This window comes from Lonchura striata, chromosome 4 (assembly GCF_050655825.1).
Source record: "Lonchura striata isolate lonStrDom1 chromosome 4, ASM5065582v1, whole genome shotgun sequence".
In the NCBI taxonomy this organism is placed as follows: Eukaryota; Metazoa; Chordata; class Aves; order Passeriformes; family Estrildidae; genus Lonchura; species Lonchura striata.
In genome coordinates this window covers 73,228,271-73,244,827 of record NC_140706.1, presented here as the reverse complement: position 1 = coordinate 73,244,827, position 16,557 = coordinate 73,228,271, and the positions used below count along the sequence as shown (strand labels likewise).

At 35.4% G+C, this 16,557-nt stretch overlaps 1 long non-coding RNA gene across 1 annotated transcript in view; it reads left to right on the top strand.

Annotated features, from left to right (window-relative positions):
* The window catches only part of LOC146767727 (uncharacterized), a 42,382-nt gene that overhangs the window by 14,047 nt on the left and 11,778 nt on the right, over window positions 1–16,557 (top strand). The window lies entirely within an intron of this gene.

The following is a 16,557-nucleotide window of genomic DNA, read 5'->3' as shown; positions in this document are numbered from 1 at the left end:
ATGTTTTTAAATTCCTGCAGGTCAGCCTGGGAGAAAATTCTTTTTGAGTTCCAACATGGAGAGCCCTGAATAAATGAACAATCTTGGACAGGCTCAGCTGTTTCCTACCTTGCACTCATTGTGTCCTCCACAACTGTGTTTAAACAGGAACAAACAAAGAGAAAAAAACTCAAACCTCATATTTTTTTCATAAACAAAGGAAAGGCTACTGTAATTAGCTCATTCTATTGGGCAACTATATGACAAGTTAGCTACTATATAGGAAAGATAGCTATTATATAGGAAAATTAACTATTTAGGCATCCTGTTGTCTTGTATTAATTTAATAGATATTCTATGTATAAAATAATATTTTGTAGTATTTCTGTAAGGGAAAGAATTTAACAGACACTCATGAAAAAAATATATATTTTTAGCTCTTTTAATCAACTCATGTCTACTTTTACAAGTTGCAGAATCTGTCTCTGAATCAAAACTGAACTCCAAATATTAGCATAATCAGTGATACTGTTTTAACTTTCACATACTAAAAATTGTTGAGATGAAAACTTCTAGGTTTTTCACTTACATTTGTTATGTTGTTCAGATTATGACAAATCAAGAGGCAATTTAATTTAATGCAGAAGGTGAGGCATAAGGTGATTAGCTAAGCAAAATAACAAGGAAAAAATGCTAAACAAGGGAAGAGGAAAAAATACTGTCTGATTATTTGCAGTTTAACTGAGAAAAATATGGAGGAAAAGGAAAGGAAAAGTTTGCAGACACTACTACCTACACATAAAAGTTTCCCTTTTTCTAGGAGCAGAAGTGTAGAAAGCTAGACTAGGAAATAGGGAAGGTCAGGGTATTTCTTTTTAATGATTTCTCTTTGACAAGCTTTACGAGTCCAAGCTAGGACAATTTAAGAGGTTGCCACCTCCAGCTGTCCATCACATCCATTGAGTGGCACTTACAAGTCCCAAAACTGGCTAAAGAGCAGTGGGTCTGGTCCTAAAGTGCTGTGATTCAAAATTCAGCATCATAATGCAAACCAGCATTGATTTTAGTCTGTGTTAATATATTGAACCACCGTGTCCAAGAGCCCTGATTCATGATGATTTTGGGATTTAGCAACCTTTAGGGGCAGAAGTCAATTCAGCCATCCTTGCTGAGAGCAAGGAGAGGCTAAAGGATGCCTCTAAGATGTAAAATTGGTTGATCTGTGCAGCCAGAGTAACAACAAATGATAGTCCCTGTGGGCATATAGAGGTGCTTTTCCTGAGAGCACAGTGTCACATTTTGGTGCTCACTTGCTTTGTTAGTCCTGCATAAATTGATCCACTGAACACCTCTTTTTGCTTTCCATTCCATCCAGTTTCTTTGAATTGTTTTCTGGACGTATTGGTGGCACCATCACGAGCGTTGCAGTGGCTAGCTCGTGTTTTCCTGTGAGCAGACAATCTAAAAAACTCTGTTTGGTTAATTAAACAGTGTTCCTCTCATTGCCAGTTGATAAACAGCTGCTTTCAGGCTCAGGCTGGCACAGCATTCCTATATCACAGGCAGGGTAAAGTCTCAATATCATAACTTATCCACTTTGTTCCAGACAGAGCTGCCCTGAACATGTTTCATACAGGATATACAGCTGGCATTTCTGTATTTACAGGGTTTTGGGGTTTTTGTGGGCTTTAATAAAACCCAATGTTATGAAAGGTAATACATTAGAATAGTCACAAACAAGAAATTCAAAAGTTTACCTTTCAACCATAATGATAAAGCACTGCCTCCACCATATAATAAATTTAAATGGTTGGCATATGTATTTCTTGTAAGGAATAATTTTAAGTCAAAAAGAGACTTAGATGTGTGTTGTTGAAATCTCAGCAAGACATGTCACATTTTACTTTTCTGTTTGTTTTTGAAGACTAAAATTAAGTAGACAACTGTGAATTGGAAATACTGATAGCTTACTTTCTGTACTACTGATATTAGAAGGTTTTTTTGCTATTTTGAAACAAAGCTGCATTATGAATGACATTGCAGTGAGGAGAGCAGTATCATTTTTTAAATCTTATAATAAGTAAAGATTGGCTAAAAACGCTGTCAGTGTATTACCTTCTCTTTACAATACAAAGTTAAACACATTTGTCTCACCCACCTGAAGTATTTCAGAGAATATGAAGGGTTTCATTGCTGATAGATTCAGAAATATTTCGAAGACAAACCCTGAGGTTGAAGTAGGTGAATAATTAGGCAAGAATGTTCTCATTGCTCTCAATAGGCCACGAGGTTCCTTCCTGAGGCTTGAACTCCCCTCATGTATTATCATCATGAAGTGGCCATAACCTTCAAAGGGAAACCATAAGAAATCCACATCCAATCTAACAGTGAACTTTGGCACATAGAAAGGGGGAAAAATGCTCAGAATTATAATTGCAGCTTGCAGGATGTAGCACTCTATTAATTGAAGACCGTAACTTCCAATTTGTTTTTATCCAAAGGTCAAAGGGAATTTTTCTTGGCTTTTTGTTTATTCGCCAGAAAACTCTTAATTTTGTGGACAAGTTATTCCTTAGAAGGGCTTGCCTTTGATTTTCTGAACAGCTTTTGGTATATCATTGTTCTGTAAGTCTTTTTGCTCATCTTAGTCACCAAACTGCAGTGACAAAGAACAAGCTCCTTCACACCTTTGCTCTTATTGATTTTTCCAAATGCACTTTTCTGTTGCTATCTATCACAGCAACTATGCCTTTGCAATAATAAAAAGAAAGAATTCTATTTAGAACATGCTAGATAGTTTCTAATGTGGAAAAACTGAAGAAACACTGGACTAATAGGATCATATTCAGTGAAAAAATACTCCCAGGTCACTGAGATCTCTTCTTGAAGATGTTTCTTGCATTGAAACATTCAGTTTTTTCCCCTGCATGGTCTGGGACTTTTAATCAGAAGTACCACTACAGCTGCAATTAAATTGGAGCTATATGAGCCCATGCTTATTTCAGAATTCTTATAGAGAAAATCTCTTTTTCCTGGCTTATGAAAGGTGATAATGAAAAGCCCTGCAAGGCTCAGAACTGTGAGGCAAACAATAAAAAGAAAATTTGAAATATTAGCTTACAATTTTTGGTAATGCGATGTTAGAGAAGAGTGGGTTTTTTAAAGGGATTGTTTTTTTCCTAATGAGAAGTTTCTCCTACTGATTTTGAAATTAATATTCTGTACTTTTTTTTTCTTTTTAATGTAAGAAAGAAAATATTAATATTCTTGTAAGTAGGGCACCATCATCTGTTGCATAATACTTTACATTTATGTTTTCCAAATCACTTACCTCAGAGAATGAGCATAAATATGTAGGCTTTGAACAGAATGGCCAAAATAGAGTAAAATTACCTTTCAATAATTCATTTGTATAATTACACCCTTAGGCTGCTTAAATTATGGCAGAGACTCATTCAGGAGCTGTTATTAGCTTAAAGAGAAGTGCAGTTTCTTACTCCTCTGAGAAACTCTGCTTTTAGTCCAGAGAAAGCTGTAAAGAAATTTCTTTTGGAATTTTTAGGAGCAAGATGGAATTCACTGAATCTAAGAAACGTGATGTGTGCTGGATATTTGCTTTTATAGGAATCCTTGACATTCTGGTAAGGAAGGTGACTCCAATGTATTAAAAATTATCCATCTTCCATTTTCTGATGTAAAATTTGCTGTTGCTACTCCTGTTTTAATTCGGCTGAAGTACTTGTATGAGAAATGAAAGTTTGTATATAATTTCTGAACATGAACATGTGTTTTTCTTCTGGGATGTATAAATAGAAGACAGGGATTTCAAGAGAAAGTAGAGATTTCTGCAGATGTGCTCTGGAACATGCGGAAGCATAACTACAATTCTTTCTGTTGTCAGCTGCCACTGTAAAGTAATTCTTTATAAAAGCTGTATGCTTAGCTTTGGTAGCATTTGCAGTGCAGATGTTCTATTTTTGCTCTTATTTGTTGCTTTGCTTTTTATTTTTTTGTGGTGATCACTTAGTATAGCAATTCAATTTATATTAGAAGAACTCAGAAGAGCTCAGAAAGATTTTAAAAAGTTAAAGAAGAAATACTGCTCTTTATCAGGGCAGGTATTCGGTTTGGATTTTTTTCCTTATGTAAACCCTTGTAATTCAGTTTTTTAATGTTTATCTGTACCAAAACCTAGTTGGTAGAGCTACTGCTAGACTGTGAAAGAATTGAACATTTATGCATCTATTCATACCCTTCCTTAGCAACAACACTTTTGTACCCCAACTATGAAGGGAAAAGGCTATTTAGCTTTCCTTCCTAATTCATCTAGCAGAACAGTTTACTTTATTAATTATTCATTACAAGGAAATCAACCGTGATTTTGAAACTTAAAGAGTGGGGAAAATGTGATGTCAAGTAAATCGTGAGCAGAAGGTTCAGGGCCTATCAAATGAAACATTATATAGTAAATTAACTCTCAAAAGGTAAAAGTTCTTCGGATGGAAAGAGCAATGATTAATTGCATTAAACAAGAGCATAATACCAGGGTCTTCTAATAAAAAGTTCTGACCCATGAATGTTCAACAATCTGCTGATATCAATTGAGTGGAAAGATTGCCAAATTTAAAATGCACTGGCCAGGTGATTGAGTCTGATTTCCAGCACATACACATGGTGGAATTAACTCTATTAGCTTCCACATGAATCAAAACTTCTGTGCTTTACAAGGTCCTTCAAGGATCTGGATCAAAGCTGTTACCATAATATGCTTTTAAGAAGCACATTAGTACAATTACAAAATGGCTGCAACAAAAATATTGAAGTTCAATACAGAGGGAAAGATAAATTTAACTTTGGTATAAAATATGCCTACTACAGCATTTTGGCTGTAAAGGTGATGCTTAGCTGACTTGTTTTGTTGAAATGCAATAACTGATTGCAAATATTTTTTTGTTTTAAAGGAGGGGACTTCCTAGAGTAGAATAATTTAGGTTGGATAAGATCTCTGAGATCATGGAGTCCTACCATTAACCCAACACTGCCGAGTCACCACGTCCGAGTGCCACATCTACACTCCTTTTAAATACCTCCAGGGATGGTGACTTTACCACTTCCCAGGCCAGCCTATTCCAACACCTGACAACTCTTTTGGTGAATAAACATTTCTTAACATCTGATATAAACTTCACATCCTTCTCATCAGACTTGGGTTCCAGATTCACCAGCTCCATTGTCCTTCTGTGAACATGTTCCTGCACCTCAATGTTCTTTCTGTAGTGAGAAGCCCAAAACTGGTGTGGCTTCCTCAGTGATAAGCAGAGAAGGATGGTCACTGCCCTGGTCCTGCTGGCCACAATTTTCCTAACACAGACCCAGAGCACCACTGACCTTTTTGGCCACCTGGACACGTGCTGGCTCATGTTCAGCAGCCCCAGATCCTTTTCCACTGGGCAGCTTTCCAGTAGCTCTTCCCCAAGACCATAGTGCTACACAGATTGGCAAGTAAGGAAAATAATACAAAATTCAGCTGACATTTGATAAAATGAAAATATTTTTTTTTTTAACATGTGAAAGTTAAATTTGTATTTTTAGTTGCTTTGAGTGAAGTCTGACTAAATGAAATGAAATGAAATGAAATGAAATGAAATGAAATGAAATGAAATGAAATGAAGTGAAATGTAATGCAATGAGCCCAGACTCAGTGGGCTTTTTCCTAGCTGGAAGGTATTCTTAGCATTTATGTTGACATTTGGAATAGTTTTAGACTTTTGCAAGCCATGTAACAATAACCTGTAAAGATGCTGTACTAGCATATTTTCAGTTAACCATGAAGTTATGCACCAAAGTGTTTATGAAGAGCATTCTTCCAAAATCAAGATCTTCTGAACCTTTAGCTGTCTTTTCTCTTTTTTTTTTTTTTTTTTTTGACAAAGAGTACATGTCCATGTTCATTTATACATGTGGGCAAAATGGAGTGTCACGCATGTCCTGCCTCTTCAAAGGAACATTAAAGCTTATTTTACGTCTGCTTTCTTATCAGTAACAGAACCAATATAGTATTTCATAAATAACGACAGTTTTTGAACTAGAACAGTGCCAATTGTCCAAGGAGAAAGAAAGCTGCAGTCATATTTGGGTTATTTCATGTAAAATAGCATGTCTAGAAGAATAAACTCGAGACAACATGAATTATAATATCCACATTTCTCTGTTTTCAGTATTCTCTGTGTTCTGCTGAACTTCACAGTGAAGTGCACTAAAGAATTCCTCATTAGATAGAGAAAGCAAAATGGAAAATAAATGCTGAGTGCTGCTTAAACATCTATAAAGGATCAACAGCATATCAGCATGTAATATAATTGTTTTCCCTAGTGATCTAGAAAATCTGTGAATATTTTAAATTCAAATATGAGGGTATGCACATTTTCTAAATGAAAGCCTTCAACACAATATCTTAAATAGAATTAGAGGACAAACAAAAATATTTTTCTGAAATCCTGAAAATTATGGTAGCAGCAGACCATAAAATTAGATATTTTCATTAAGATTGTGGCTTTTATAATGGTATCTCCTACCATTCATCTTTTAGGGTGTAATCTGCTTACTTTTGATGGCAGTAATAATGGCTGTAAGTTCACAGCAGCAAGTGGTTTGTTCTCATGATGCAGAGAATCACAGGACTACACAGTGAACATTTGTGTCCCAGCTCCTAACTTCACATTTCCTCCCAGGACCTTTTTATTGCATAAATCTGTTTATGCTCACCTGGGTCAGAAAACCTAGTGGTGGTGAATTAAACCTGTGTCCATTGCAATGTTCTTAAAGAATAACAACTTCTGCCTTGAGCAGAAGAGCAGAAGACTTCTTTAATGTAACAGAATTAAGAAGTACTGATGAGAGGGGTTTGTTAATTTGATACCAGGCACAGTCCTAGGAGGGAGGGGTGTCAGTGTGGGGTTACCAATGCAGTCAACCTGTGACACCTCTGAGCCTCTGTGGTCCTCAGTTCTTTCCAATCCCTTGAAGAGGAATTACCTGGTTAGATCCTGGGACACAATAAAACACATTTCAACTTTCAGTTTGACCCGTTAACCTACCACTTTGTTTTCTGCAGCCTGAATCTGCTGACCTGAATGACCAACAGGACACACTGGAAAGCAAATTTTATATTTTTTATGTTTTTCAGCTTTGGAGGATTAATGGGATAAAGTCCTAAAGTTTGTTCTAGATTTGAGAGGGGTTTTACAAAAACCTTTCTGAATCTGAGATGAGTAAATGAATTGTCAGTCAAATATGTGTACCGTTCAGCAAATTTAATGTTTTGATTTTATCTAATTCAAACAGCCACTGTATTTGATCATTCTGAAGAAGCTAATATGTTGTTTGTATTGGAAACTGAATTAGGAGGTAGCAATGTATCTATAAAATCCCGAATAAACCAACCATGATACCTGAAACAACATTTTACCAAAAGTTTAAAGCTCACACCTTCAGAACAGGATGATTAATCAAAATGAAAAGTAAAGAAAAGCTGTGTTCTGTATTGTTTCCATGTCCAAAATGAATAAGCAAATGTTCAGGTAGGTCCATGGGTTACTGGTTTAATACTTATCTTAAAATATGATCTGCACAGGAGATTTTTGCAGGAATAGTGTAGCTAAGAGGAAAATAACTGAAAGAAATAAAAGTTGGTTAAGTCAGTTTCTTCCCCTTCCTCTCTCCACCCCAAAATAAGATAAATGTTCTTCCAGAGAAAGAATTAACAAGCACCTTGGAAAAAGTTGAAGGACGCCACTATAACTTTTTAATTTCCAATTATGCAACTTTTATTTTGGTAGAACAAGTGTGTTCCACTGATAAGAATGTCTTCTAAAATATAATTGAATATTTTAACTTTTAGTATATGTATAAGTTGGTTTATTATTTCTTCTCAACCATAATATATAACATTTCACATCAGGATTACCTTTTTTTTCAGATGAGGTCTTTTATAATCAAACCTGTTTCACAGTTTAATCTTATCATTATATTACAGTCCAATACTCTTAACATTTTTATTGTTAATCGGAAGCTGGCAAGATTCCATATCCTGTAGCTCTACCTTGCTTCAAAAATACAATATCCTGAACCAAAAAATGAAGGGAAAAAATCTCTCTAAGATTAACAATAATTGGAAGAGAAAAATGAGATCAGGTGAAAAGTAGTGCTCTGGTAATCTGACTCAAAGTTAAGAAAGTTGATGATTTTGAAAAATGTCATTTGTAGTTTGTTGTTGGATAACTAAGTTGATATATTCAATTGACCTGAAATGATATTAATTTTTCTGTCATAGATGCTGCATTTTATGTTATGACTCACCACTGAAAGTGATAATATTGAAAACTAAACTAAGAAACAATTTTTTAAAAGTTATTCCCATTTTGTGAACTTTCTGTTGATATTCTTCTTGCTCATCTTCTCTGTTATAGTTTTTACAGTGGCATTATACTGGTTTTAGTGTTTATAGACAAATTTGGACCAGGAATTATTATTGGACTTCTGGGCTGACTTCTATTAAATCAGTTCTTTCCCATCTATTACTTTTTTAGTTCTGATGGCTAAGAGCATTTTTAATATATTTGAAGCTCTTTACTACAGTTAAGTAGTTTTGTCAATACCAGAGAACAATTATGGATTAGAATTAATAGCTTTTTTTTTAGCCTGTTCCAAATTTCTCAAAAAAAAAATCAAAATAAAATCAATAGGGATGACAATACCTTTTTGGCCCTTAAATGGTTGTGACATTTGCAGTTACACATGGATGATATAGTGCTGAACATCTTGTATGAAAGATTAAAATTGTCAGATCAGAATTAATGCTGTGTTGCAAATGAAAGAATAGCACTGCCTAAGACACACAAAGAATCTGTATTGTTGCACTAAATGAAAATCATATCATTGCTTTAACCATTCTGAGACTGATAACACTGTGGACCTCATATGGGTAGCACCACTTTGATATGTTAGGTTTAAAATCAATAGTAAAACCACACCAATCTGCTATTATTTTCAATCTAAAGGCCACAAAAAGGAGTCTCTGATGCAGCCTCGATAACATTATAGTTTTAATGCTATCAAATATACCAAAGGTTAGTGGGTCATAATGATACTGTCTTAGTTAACTACTAGAGAAGTTATTACATGCTTTATGTTCCAGTGAAAATGAAAATATATTTATTATTATAATGTCACAGCTGTTACAGATTGCTTTATACTTAAGATCAAACATCAGTAGTAGCCTTCTAGTGCCTTAAATCCTGAATGATTTAGAATAGATATTTCTCACTTTCCATTTTAGAGGCAAAAGTATTTAGAACCTAAAATTATAAATTGTTGGAGTCCTGGACAGCCCTCTGGCTGCTCTGGCTGTCTCAATACCTTGGCAGGGGTCTTGGAGGCCTTGGCATTAAGCCAGAAAAAGCTGTGGCTTTGATTTTAGCCCATGGAAATCTTCCAATTTTGGATTAGGAATTACAAGCCACAAGGGTTTGAGTAGTGTGATATCTGAACTAACACAGGGTGGAAAAGTAGAATTTTGGGATTTTTAGAATGGGGTTCAAGGGGGTACAAGACGGAGGAATTTGGGCGTGTCCTAGCCTTTTCTTCCTTAGTCTTGTCCTCCATGCCTTAGTGTGATGGTGACACTTTTCTACTGGTTTAGGATAGGGACACCCTGTCTAACATAGATGAGAGGAATTGGTGAAGAAATTGTCAACATAGACACGTAGTTTTGAGTATATAATGTGGGAGCTGCCCAGGGCTAAGGGCAGAAATGTTATGGCCTCCTTGCTGGCCAGAGTTTGGCAAGTCAGAGAAAGAATGTCTAGGTAAGAATTAAAAAACAACCTTGAAAGCACATTCATTCCAGCATTCCAGGAGCATTCCAGGTTCCTTCTTTGGCTGTATTAGGACTCAGGGAAGCAAAGACTCTTTTCGATCTCTTGGGGTCACCCTGACCTTCAGAACCCTAAGAGAAATCGACAATAAATTTAAAATTTCTTCCTTGGAAAAGCAGTGTGTCACCTGCCTTGGTATGTTTCTGTACCATAAGATTCAGTATAAGACTGGAAATTTCAAAGTTACAGAAAACATAGTTATTTTTTGATTGACTAAGAGGATGATTTGGATAAAAAAGGGTAACATTAGACAAGTGTGTCTGACCAAACTAAATCTTTTAAAAGTTTTATAGACTGCTAAAGAAACATATTCTCCTACAAGGAACCTCACATCTGAAATGTGATAGTCACAATCTGTGTATTCATTGCATCTTTCTGTATGAGAATATTTTACAAGTGTAAAATGAAATTAACTTTTTTACAAGTGTAAAATTGAAAGCTGTAAGTTAAAAGAGACTTTAATATGCCATGCTACAACTGTGCCATATAATTTCCTTTATTCTTTCCTTTGTACACAGATGCAGTGTTTGGGAAACAGCCTGGCTTGTTATGTGTCAAAGTTATGTATTAAAAATTAGAACACACACACGACAAACAAGACTTAGCAATAGCAAACAGATCAGACCTTTCTTTTTTTCCCAGTTTGGTGGTTTGAAGATGCTCTCAAGATCAATGATTCAGTCTGATGGACTCTTCAAACTCGAGGTCTGTGGCAGCCTTAAAGCTGGAAGAATTTTTCTTCTATCCAACCTTCTCAAATTAAATCTAAAATTAAAGTAGCTCTCACAATGCCTTTTGCTTTTCATATATAAAATCTGCTTGGTAGATATTTCTTAATTACCAGAGATTCATCACCAAAAATACCACCCAGAGATTATACTGTCTAGAGGTAGCTGGCTTCAGGTTTTGCAATCAGAGTTTACCTGAAGCCTTTATTTCTTGCTCAGGATTGAGAACCATGGGCACTCTTACTTAGTCTGACTAGGATGAAAACAGTGAAGCTTTTTGTCCTTTCTTATAACGGGTTAGGTGTTTTTGCATTTGTTTATATATGACTGTAATTAGTAAATATGTAAATATAATATAATATTAATAGTTGTGAATATAAAATAGTCAAAACCAGCAAGAATGTTTTATTAGTTTTAAAATGAGCAATAAAAATAGATTAATAAAATTATGCATTTTGATATGGAACTATTTATATATATTATGACCATATCATTATAAGTGAATTGGTAAAATAAGATGGATTTATACCACTAAAAAAATAATAGTGTGACACGTCAAACAAATATTTCTACTTATTACAATTAATTTATAATACTAAGTGATCTCATTATTTTTAAATATCACTATGATCAAATTTCTTACATTTAGCAACTCAGAACCCAAAAGATATATGTGCTGACTAAATGCAGAACTTGTGGGTATTTTATCAGTTACAAGAATGTACCAGTGGAGCTCATTATTCACAAAATATCAATAAAACCAAACATTTATGCAGTTCATCAAACCATAAGGAAAACTGAAATGTGAATTTAAAATATATGAAAATAAAAAGATATTGAATGATGTGTAAGTAACTGCACATAACTGAGAAGAATATTCTCAGCTTTATTCCTTTAAATACAAGATTACTTAATAGCATATAGAATTCCCATTGATTTAAATATTACTCAAGTATATAAAGTTAACCATGTTCCAGGTTCAGCAGGGGTTCTTAACTCCTATTTATATTCCTGACCTCCTGCTGAAACCATGTGGTTAGACATTTGCAGTATCAGACTTTTTTACATGGTTTTCTATACACATCATTTGTTTACCCTTTTATTATCAACTCCATGCTTTCAGAAATGATAAACCACAAGTCCTCTGCTGCAAGTTTCATAATGCTGGTTCTTATATTTGTAGTTTTTTTTGTTACAACCACACAAACTTATGTATTGGAAAAGGGCCCTTAACAAACAAATTTGTCTCATAGGAAATGAAATAATTCTGTATTTCTTGTCTGACCACTCACTATGCCGCTTAAAACTTACTATATACAAATTTGCATTAAAAATGCTGAAAAATATTAACATAAAAAGGAGTTATGATGAGAAGACTTACCCTCAAATAGCTAATTTCCTACTCAATATTGCAGTACGCTTTGGTAAAGAATCCAGGATGTTCACGTATGCTTTAAAAATTATTTGCACAGAACACTGGTGCCTATCAATTTCTTCTTCCATCCTCTTGGTTTGTGTGTTCAATACTGTAAAAGGGAAGAGCATAGATCTATGGGACGTGGTGGGATGCATTCCAGGGTCCTGAGGGGATCAACAAACGTAGTAGCTACGAAGCCACGCTCCATGATATTTGAAAAGCCATGGCAGTGAAGTCAAGGGCGACTGGAAACGGGGAAACATTGACCTGTACTGCAGGAATTGTAAGCCACTTTCCCATAGAAGATGCAGTGCCCCATCCTTAAAAGTGTTTAAAGTCAGGTTGGATGGAGCTCTGAGCAAACTGTCCTGGTGGAAGGTCTCCCTGCGCATGGCAGGGAATTGTGGCAAGCACAGTTCTCTCCCTCTCAGGATTTTCATAGAGGTGCACAGAGAGAAATGAAAGAGAAAACAATTTCTATTTCTGCTCCTTGTTTGTCCTATGTGGAATGTGTTTGGAGAATTGTTTACCTGGGGTGATTGCTTGGATTCTGGTGAGGATTGTTTGAGCCTGGTGGCCAACCCAATCCAATCCAATCCAATCCAATCCAATCCAATCCAATCCAATCCAATCCAATCCAGTCCAACCCACCTGGGGCTGGACTCTCAGAGAGGGGCACAAGTTGTGTTAGAGTCAGAGAAAGTAGTATGTAGTTTTAGTATCCTCTTTTATATAATATATTAATATAATTTAGCATAGTTATAAAGAAATATTCCAGCCTTCTGAATTGAGTCAGACATGGTCATTTCTTCCCACTGGGTTTGCCTGCATTTACAATAGGGAATCTGTAACTAGGTGGTCTTTAAGGTCCCTTCCAACCCAAAGCCTTCTGTGGTTCTATGAATCTATGAACTGCAAGGGTTGAGCCTGATGGCTCAGTCTGGTGGAACTTTCAATCATTCCTTCTCTCAGCAACCCAGCCCCATTTGCATTTCTGTAGGAGGCAATAATACTTTTATTTCCCACAATTGCTGGTTATGTCCTCTTCACCATCTCCATCCAATCTCTTTAATAATAACAACACTAATAAAGATCTCCATATTTAATGCTTGATGCTGCTGGTATTGCATGGCTAAAACCACAATCTTCAAATGCATTTCTTTCTGATGAGAAGTGGCTTGCCTGCTGGTTTAAAGAAAAAAGAGGTCTTTTAACTGAAAAAAAGGACAGAAATAGAAAACTATTAGGACAGATATTTTTTTTTGCAACCTGTAAAGAGGCCTCAATTATATTTTGGTCTTGTTTTTTGCCAATATTGCTAAACCCTATATATTTTACATTTTAGATGTTTCTAAAATATTGATATTTCTGTCTAACAAGGCATTCTGTATTACTATTTTGCAATTTTAGTATGACCTAGAACCACTATAGCTTGGGAAAACAAGACCTGAGGTTTCTAATGTCCTTAAGACTATTCTTTTTTAAAATTTTCTTTATATTTATGCTGTGGATTGAGTCTGTTCTGTGTACTTAAGCTGTGTCTTCATCTATTCACACATAATTCAGTGCTATGGCTCTGGTCAGATATTTCCATACAGTGATCCTTTAATGTATTAAGGATATGAATCATCATATTTAAAAAAACTCGGTAGAAGAAATAATTTAATAACAAAATAACAATAACCTCAGCAAAATAACATAAAATTACTTTGTAATGCTTGAGCAGCCCCATCTCTCTACTATCAATATAATAAGATAAAGGGAAATTGGAGTCGTGAATTATTTTCTGTTTCAAATCTATACTATGAAAAACTAACCCTGGAACCTGATTATAATTTAAAAAGAAAATAAATTAGATTGTAACACATTAATGTGTATTCCATTTTGCAGTCGGAGCAAGAGCAAGAAGGAGAAAACTGATTTTTATTTTTTGATATATCAAACATTCCTCTTAGACTTTTTGCTGTATGCTTACTTGATAAATCTTTTCATCCACAGTTCTGCAGATAACTGCAGATCTGGAAAAGAGAGAATATATAGAAAAGATAAGTGCATTTTGGTTTTTTAGCTTACATTTACTGAACGAGCACATAGAAAAATATAGAATTTGTAACCTCCATTTAAATAAGAAAAATAAAGTCATACAGAAACTGCAGATCCCAAAAGATACCAGGATTAACAGCAAGCACCCTCTATTGCTATTAGAAGAAATTGAAAGAAGTTGAGAAAATTATCAGAAAGCAATGCCAAGGGAAGTTGATTACCTGGTTTTTAGTTCAGGATGTTAGGTCTGGGAAAAAGGGCACTCAGCACCTGCTGCTTCTAATAGTATGGAGACACTAAAATTTGTAAATAATTGATGCTTTATATAGAAAGAAAATAGGAGAACTCATGCTCTTCTTCATTTCAGAAAGGTATTTAATGAAAAGAAAACCCCAAAAAGCAACACAGCCAAAAACCCCAACAAAAAAACAAAACCCCTTTCTCATATAATGATTATTCCATGTGTGTTCTAGAAGGAATTAGGAAGAAGTAATAGTGCTTGGAATAAAATGTAGAGTGTCTTGTTTATCCATTCAACTCCTTTTCATTCCTTTTAGTGAGAGCCAGTATTTTATGTTAAAGTTCTGTTTGGGTTCTGAAGAGTAAAGCATGAAGTTCTTGTCAAGGAAAGCAAAGTGATTCTAATAGGAGTGCTTGAATGGCCATAAAAGCTCCTGACAGATAGTTCCACAGCCAGACTGTGAGGAAAAAAAGCCAGTGGGTTCAGAGAACAAATGGAAAAGGACAAAGAAAGGAGCAAAAAATGGGAAGCAGTATGTCTGGATACACTGGAGATCATTGCTTTCCTTTCTCTCATATCAGGTGATCACAAAATCTTAAAACTGTTAAGACATTTTTATATCCTTTAAGCTAAAGACATTAAGGTGAAGACATTTTTATAATATTTAAACTAAGGAATGTCTCATCCCTGGAAGTGTTCAAGGCCAGGTTGTTTGGGGCTTTGTTCAAGCTGGTCTAGTGGAGTGTGTGGGGCTGGAATTGAATGTTCTTTAAGGTCCCTTCTTACTCAAATATTCTGTGATTCTGTAAATATCAGCAATCATTTTTAGCTGTCCTGTGGCCAGTGAAGGACTGTAGCTCTGCTCATTTCAGTGTCCTAAAAGAAGGGCACTGATGAAGTTGCTCAAATTCTGCTCACAAGTAAAAACTGAAATATTGTCGGCCATTACTCGAATTAATTTGCCTTCATAACATAATCTTCTTGAACACAAGATATTTGAATATCTACATTTGCCACTGAAGCCAGTAAAAATAGTAATTCTCTTAGAAATGCTGTGTACTATCATTTTGCTTTGGAATTAGGTTTTTTTTACTGAGCCTGTAAAATTATGCTGCTGGGAAGTAATCAGAAGTGTTTCTGATTGAAAGCTGGAATTCAAAATTGACAGGAACATAGCTGCAAATATGCTAGCATGACAAAATTAAAGTGATGTTTGACATCTTGAGTTTGCTAGTACCTAAGAAAATGACTAAGATAAGGGGGGCCCTAAACCAGCTGAAAAACTGGGGTGACAAGAACAGGTACTCCTTCCGTGATCAACAAAATGTGTTCAGTAGTTTTTTTCCCCTTTTTATTTTTTTCCCATAGGAATCTAGCATATGCTTAATAAGTTACAGAAAATAGTGCAAGGGGATTTTATAATCTCCCCGTACAATGATGGTCTGGACCCTGGCCAACTCTCAGTGGAAGGCAAAGATTAAGTTAAATTTTTTTCAAAACTCCTAGGATTTGACCGAGACACCTTAATATGCTCAGTTCCTGTTAGAATTAATTGCTGGCAACCTTGAATCTCTTATGTACTGATTAGTCTTTCCTACTGTACTGTCAGCTTTGCCACAACCTCCAAGTAGGACTTTACACGCTGCTTTCTGTTGCTTTTCTCTTCATATGCTCTTGTGTTAAATAAAAGCCAGTGGCTGCTATTTGTGTAAATTGCTGCCTCCACGTTGGAAAAACAGTCCCTTAAAATGGGCAATGTTAGTCCATTTTACCCCATTAAAGGTTTATTGTTGCAGCATTTCTGAGAGAGAGGGGGCATGATTTATATTTGGAATGAGATTTGATCTACTCCAGTTTGGGCCTCAGATCTGGGTCTTGTGAGGCCTTCCAGCCTCTGACGCAGTTAGAAATTAAGAGTTTGTGGCACAGTTAGAAACTAAGAGTTTGTGGCACAGAAATTAAGAGTTTGTGGCACAGTTAGAAATTCTATTAAGGTGTGATGGGAAGCACTGGGCTGTCTGGGTGTGAAGTAGCACAGGTTTATAGTGTAAGGTTTAGGCCACATTAAGACCAAGATAAACAACGTTAGCTTGCCAATCAGAGTGCCTTTGTAAACTGTAAACTATACAGAAGTGTATATAAATTGCCATCTTCTCTCGAATAAACGGAGAACGTTGCATTAACCACATTGGTTGGATGTGCGTTCTGTCCAGT